Source organism: Austrofundulus limnaeus, unplaced genomic scaffold, assembly GCF_001266775.1.
Source record: "Austrofundulus limnaeus strain Quisiro unplaced genomic scaffold, Austrofundulus_limnaeus-1.0 Scaffold537, whole genome shotgun sequence".
NCBI lineage: Eukaryota > Metazoa > Chordata > Actinopteri > Cyprinodontiformes > Rivulidae > Austrofundulus > Austrofundulus limnaeus.
The window spans coordinates 44,031-51,408 of NW_013952939.1; positions in this window are offsets into that span (position 1 = coordinate 44,031).

A 7,378-nucleotide genomic window follows, 5' to 3' on the forward strand; every position below is an offset into this window, starting at 1 on the left:
AATTTTACACTCTGTAGGTCTAAATATTAATCAATTTTACACTCTGTAGGTCTAAATATTAATCAGAGGACAAAGTAATATTTAATAGTTTGTGTTAAATTGTAACATGATTCAACAGAGCTAAACTCTGTATATATGCTCCACAAGCTAATATCTGCTAACAGTTCAATAAATAACAGTGATTACATGGACTTTATAAGATTATTTTAATTTTAAACTGTTACATTATGTTCTGCTCAGATCACATTGAGCTAAATAAGATCAAATCTGCTGACTTGTTGTAAAATGAGACGTGTACCTGTTTATCTTCTTAAGATAAACAGGTACACGTCTGATTTCAAATCCATAACACAAACAGCTTTTCTGACATAATTTAAAACATTAGATAGATTATATGAACTGTAAAATATTAATAATGATTGGATTAATATTAATATTAATAGTTTTAATGATTTCTACGCCGTCAGTCCTTTTTTTCTGCTCTGTTGTCAACATGTACAGTGATGGCAAATCCAGAGTTTTGCCCGTTTAGCGTTAGCCTTTAGCTTCACCAGCCGATCACATGGTCATGTGGTTTTTGCACACTCCAGCTGTTCTATAGAACCTCTTTGGTGATGCAAGAAAGTTGTCACTTAGCGTACAACCAATCAGCGAGGGTTTCATTGACTGACCAATGAGAGGAGAGTATGCTACACACTGCAGTTAGCTAACATTTTCACTAAGTGATTACTAAAAAAGGCAGCTTTGTGGGAATTTGTTGGCGTCACGGTGAAGTTATCCGGTAAGTTTTTCCTCATAAAATTGTATCTTGGAGTGTGTTTGTATTTCAGTATCATTAGCATCGCAAGATTTGTTTAGTTTACACGTCCGTAATGCACACCCCCTTTTTTGTGAACCACCAATAACCTTTACAAGAGGCAGTAGAAGAACCAATCAAATTTCATGAAGACAAGCGACCTGAGAGTGTGATTCACAACAATAAGAAGTTAAAAGCTTGTTATTGTTGGTCCCAAAACTTTTTATAGGAAATTAATTGTTCACAATCAAATGTACTCTAGTGATTCTGTATGATTTGTAAAATAAATGATCACAGTATTTATGGATATAATCAACATTCATTGACTGAGTCACTTCTTATGTGTCCATTCATTTGGCACTGGAGGAATGTTTACCCAAAATAAAAGAGATCCCTTGCTAAATAAATTACTCTTATAACTCTGTTATAAGAAGTGTAAAACTCAACACTTACATCATGTACAACAAAAGTAAATTAAGACCACTTGGTAAATGTAAAGTCAAACTAAAAAAATCCAAGAAATAATAAACTGTACAGACTGGATGACTCCAGTCAAAGAGGATCTCAAGGATTTGGAAAGTAAAGTAATCATAGCACCAGTGGAGCGCAGCACAGACTGGATAAGCAGCATGGTGTCTGTGACAAAACCAAACGGAAAGCCGAGGATCTGTATAGACCCAAAACCACTAAACAAAACACTGAAAAGTGGCCATTTTCCTCTCCCCACCATCGATGATGTCCTACCAGCACTCTCAGAATCCAAGGTATTCACGGTTTGTGATGTGAAACATGGATTCTGGCATGTCAAACTGGATGAGGAGTCCAGTTATCTCACCACTTTTGCAACCCCTTTTGGACGATACCGTTGGCTCAGGAAGCCAATGGGCATAAGCCAAGCTCCAGAAGTTTTTCAAAGGAAACTTATGCAAGCATTAGAGGGTTTTATCAGGGGTGCATGTCATTGCTGATGACATACTGATTACAGGTGAAGGAGACGCACAGGAGGAAGCGAACAAGGATCATGATGTAAACCTGAAATGTTTCCTGCTAAGATGCAGGCAAAGAGACACTAAACTCAATGCAGACAAGTTCAAGCTGAGGAGAGTCTGTACCCTACGTTGGAAACTTATTAACGGCAGACGGCCTTCGCATTGACCCAGAGAAAGTGCGGGCTGTGCAGGAGCTGCCGAGGCCTACAGATGTTAAGGGCTTACAGAGGCTAGGAATGCACCTCTCAAAGTTTTGTGACATCTTTCAGAAGACTGAACAGTTGAGACAACTTACACACAAAGAAAACATATGGGAATGGACAGAGGTGCATGAGACAGCTCTTAACAGACTGAAAGAAAAAATAACAAATGCACCACTACTCAAATACAATGACCAAAATGAGGAGCTAACTGCAATGTGATGCTTCAGAGTCAGGACTTGGAGCAGCATCGACACAAAGGGAAACCTGTGGCATATGCAAGCAGAGCACTGACTACTACGGAAAGGGTTTTTCTCAGATAGAAAAGTAATGTTTGGCCATAATATTTGGGACAGAAAAGTTCCACCAGTATACATATGGTAGAAAAGTGACTGTTCAGAGTGACCATAAGCCACTGGAAAATATCATGAGAAAACCACTACTCAGCTCACCAAACAGATTGCAGAGAATGTTACTCAAGCTGCAGAAATGTGATATTGACATGATCTATGTGCCTGGACGACACATGCTTTTAGCTGACACACTAAGCAGAGCTTATTTACCTGGCAGAAGTCAAGGAATCACAGAGACTGAGAAAGAAACTTTTAACATGGTTTCCTACTTGCCCATTTCTGCAGAAAGACTGAAAGCCATCCGTGAAGCAACAACAGAGGACTCAAAGTTGCAGGAAGTGATAAAGCTGATCCAGACAGGATGGCCAAAGCACAAAAAAGACTTGGAGCAACACGTTCAACACGATTTTGCTTTTCAGGATGAGCTGAGTTTTCAAGATGGCATAATATTCAAGGGGGAAAGAGCAGTAGTTCCTGACACACTAAGAGCTGACGTGACCTGGCGTACACACTCATCACACCTGGGAATGGACAGCTGCCTCAGACAAGCACATGAGTGTGTGTACTGGCCAGGGATGAATGAGCAGATAAAGACATTCATATCCAAGTGTGACATCAGCAAGTCAGTGGACCCCAAACAACAAAAAGAGACTTTACATCCCCGTGACATTGTCTACAGGCCTTGGGCCAAGGTAGGAACTGATCTGTTTTCATGGCACAGTAAGGACTATCTGATTACTGTGGACTATTATTCACATTTTTGGGAAGTTGACTACTTACTGGACACCAAAACTACCACAGTGATCCACAAGCTGAAAGCACACTTTGCTCCTCAGGGGATCCCAGATGTGCTCATTTCAGATAATGGACCACAGTACTCATCACATGAGTTTAAAAAGTTCAGCCAAAAGTGGGAATTCGAACATAGAACATCTTCACCTGGATACCACAAAGCAATGGAAAGGCAGAGTCAGCAGTCAAAGACAGCAAAACGACTCTTGCAGAAAGCTGCAACAGCTGGACAGGATCCATACTTGGCACTATTGGACCATCGTAATACACCAAGCCAAGGCCTTGCTGCAAGTCCAGCACAGAGACTTCTAAGTAGGAGGACCCGGACCCTCCTTCCTATGAAAGAAACACTGTTGGAGCCTACAGTGTCAATCAACATACAGTACAGGGACTGATTAACAACAGACAAAGACAAGAGAAATATTACAACCGCTCAGCAAAGGATTTGGACGGCCTCAGAACAGGGGACAGTGTTCGAGTCCAACCATTTGAGCCTTATGAAACCTGGAAAACAGCTGAAGTGATCAGACCAGTGAGCCCCAGATCGTATGAAGTGGAGCTGGAGTCAGGTGGTGTTCTGAGAAGAAATCACCACCATCACAGGCACGCCTACTGCCCAACCTCAACATCAGCACAATCAGGGACAAAGACACAAACTGTAGCAGTAGAGGAACAAGGTCATCCAAGTGTTAGCCAGTACACGGTTACAACAAGGTCTGGTCGACAGGTTAAGAAACCAACCTTTTTGAAGGACTATATTGAGTAGCATTGATACATAACATGTTTAGCTATTGGAAAAAAAAATAATAAAAGTTTAGCTGTAAGTCAGAGGAGCCCAAAGTTGGGGCCCGTGGGCCAAATTTGACCCGACATCCATTTGATTTGGCCCACAGCAGTCGATATAGTTACTAGGCTGTAACCTGTTGTCCTATGTAGAAACAGTATTTCTACTTAGTCATTTCATCCATTGGCCCAGTGACTATATAAGGGACTGTAGTTTTACTCATGGTGCTGACTTATCTTTGATATATTAAGATTAAACATGAAATACAAGTAACAACAAATAATATTTAGATTAGATTTAACAACACATGTAGATTTGCACACTTTATAAGGCCACAAAAACATATTTTATCAATTTATGAAATGTCCCATGAGCCTTAGCTACTGGAATGTATGGCAGACTTTCTCCAAATGTACAGACTAAAATAAAAGTGGGCCACCACACTGGCTGCTAGCTTAATCATTAAAATAAAGGACTTTACAAGTATTTGTATTTCATGTATTATATTACTGCATTTGGCCCACAGCCCCGGATACATTTTCATTTTGGCCCTTTTAGGGAAAATGTGTGGGCACCCCTGCTGTAAGTGCTATTTCACTGAAGAAAAAAAGAAGAAAAAGAAATGTTATTGATGCATAGTTTGTCTGTTTTGTAAGAAAGGCACTGGCAAAAGATAATATGTGCACTTAAGGTTAATGTTCTGGGAGGATATAAGATAATTTTGTTTTTTGAGTTTAGCCAAGATAGTTAGATGGATTCTTGTGAAGTGTCTAAGTCAAAATGCACTGTGAAGAAAATGTTTGTTTTGTTAAAAGAAAATCCGTACGTTTGAAAAAAAGAGAAAAGATGTAACAAGTGGATTGTCTGATCAGAGTGTGTTCCCAGGGGGACACATTTGAGTGTGACACAGACCCAGAGCGAGATAACACTTGTAGTTCGTCACATGTTTGATAAAGTTCTAGAAAGCAACAGTACTGCTTTAACCGTCCATTCTGTAAAGTTGTATTGAGACAGAACAGAATCAAACAGTAGTCAGTAAATCTGGACTTTATTTAGCAGTTCTGTCAGATAATTTGACATAATAAACTCAGAAAACGTCATAGAACAAGGAGAAAACTGAATGGGCCAAAAAATCTGACCCAAACAGAAAAAGATATCTTTGCAGCTCCAGGAGAGACTAAATTCAACTTTTCTGCCTCCGAGAGACTCAGAGTACACAACAAAAAGTATTTAATATCTAAAAAAGTAGATTTTGCACATGTTCTCTTTAAAACTGAACACTTTCTTGTATTTTGAAGCACGCAGCCTAAATTTACTGCAGTTCAGCCTGACAGACATGTCCTCGATCCCAACACATGTCAAGATAATAAACTGGAAGTGTTCCCCTCTGATGTATAATCACTGTGTGAAGAAATGATGGAAGAGTTTGACAGAAACATTAGGAACACACTAACATTAATGTGACAGATTGGTTGGCAGAGCAGTCAGGGTAAACGTCAGTGAGAAAACTCCTTTAAAAGAGCAGTAACAACCTGTAGTGACACTGAATAATGTACATTAAAGGACCAGTATTATGTGTATTACTATACCGTAATAAAGTAATTATGTCACCTTCAGTTGTTATAAAAAGGCTATTCATTTGTTTAAATAAAAATAAATTAGACTTTGTGGTGTACTGTGCCTTTAAGAATGTGAGCGCGCTTTCGAGCGGGAGCGCGCCCTTTGTTGAGTCCATTTTACCATCTCGCTGTTAAGACATGTTCCCTTCTCTCTCGCTAAATAAAACCTTGTCCAGAGCTGAGATATCGTCATTTTTTAAGGGTTTTTTAACATTCAGCAACTTCCAGCAACCCCGCAGCAAAGCAGCAAGCAGACGTGAAGAGACGACGACGAGACGGAGGGAACAAGCCACAGACCGACAGCCTCAGAAGGACCGAACCGGACTCGACAACTTCACATCATAGTCCTTTCTTAACGCTGAAACTGGCCTCTGTCTCTTTAAGAACCTCCTCCTGATTGAGTCACGCCCATCAGCACATCATCTAACACGACTCAACACATCGACGCTTCTTCAGACCGTTTACAACCTGGAGCATTGTGGCCTGTTTTGTTGTAATAAAAATAATTTTAAAAAGCAGCAACATTATACAACATTGGTTCTGGAAAATTGCAACTCAGGATACAATTTTATGGAGCCCGCGAGGGGACATAGGGGATTATTTTTCTTTTTGCGTTCCCACGCAAAAGAATTTGCGTTACCTCGCAATACCTTTTGTATTCCCTCGCAAAAGTCGTTTTTCACTGTTGTGCTGCTGGTTTATTAACAAACTCACATGTTCACCATTAGTGAGTTAGCCTACTGCTTTAATTCAGCTTCACAATGAATATATCACACAGACACACATGGAAGTGTGTCATATGTTGATATTTTAACACAGTGCAGCCACACAACATCAATGTTAATTTCACAAACTTGTGGCGACACATCCTGTTTTGGTAACCATATATTTCAAAATAAAAGTCTGATTTAATTCAGTTCATATACAAATCAAACTTTTGTGTGGGAATGCAAAACAATATCGCAAGGTAACACAAAAGTGTTGCGAGGGAACAAAAGAAAAAAAATCTCCCATGTCCCCTCGCGGGCTCTGTAAAATTTAACCTTACCGTGGGACCAGAGTTTTTTTTTTTTTTTTTTTGAAGAACCGGAGCGAAGAGACAATATTTTAAGATCTCCCAGTCAGTCTCACAGACACACACATCAAGTTGAACTAATTTATTTATCACTAAAATGTGGTGTGAATCAACTAAAGAACACAGACCATAATATAAGTTATGAAATATGGCAAATGACAGCAGTTTGTGTCCTTCTGTGTTGGAATTATATAGTCTTTTAGTAATAATCTTATTATTCCACTGAATTCACTTTTGTTAGGAAAGCTGTCACCTGTAAAGTGGCTCACACAAATAAAACTTTTTTTCTTTGTTGGAGGGTTACTTCCAGAAATGAAGTCAAATCATTTTTTAAGAACGTGTCATCCTTGGTATCTGAAAATCACTTTCCTCAAAGACATTTTATACCTGAAGAGGACTGAGACGTATCATGAGCTCAGTGATGTGCTGTTTTACCTGTTGTTGCTGCTGATATCCTGCAGGAGTTGTGGGGGAGGGGTGCTCTCTGATTGGAGACACAGCCCAGAGGAGGAGCTGCTCCTAAAAGGCGGAGCTAGGCCCAACCAGCTGTTTTTGTTTTCCTGAATAACTGCTACAATAATTACAAGATTTCACAATCATGCATGAATGAGTCAAAGTAAGACTGAATATTTTTGATGAAATGTTGATTTTACATGATAGATGTCATTGTTTTAACAGAGTGGCAGCAGCGCATTAAACAGACTGTACCTTCATTCCTCTCCTCTCCTCTCCTCTCCTCTCCTCCTCTCCTCTCCTCTCCTCTCCTCTCC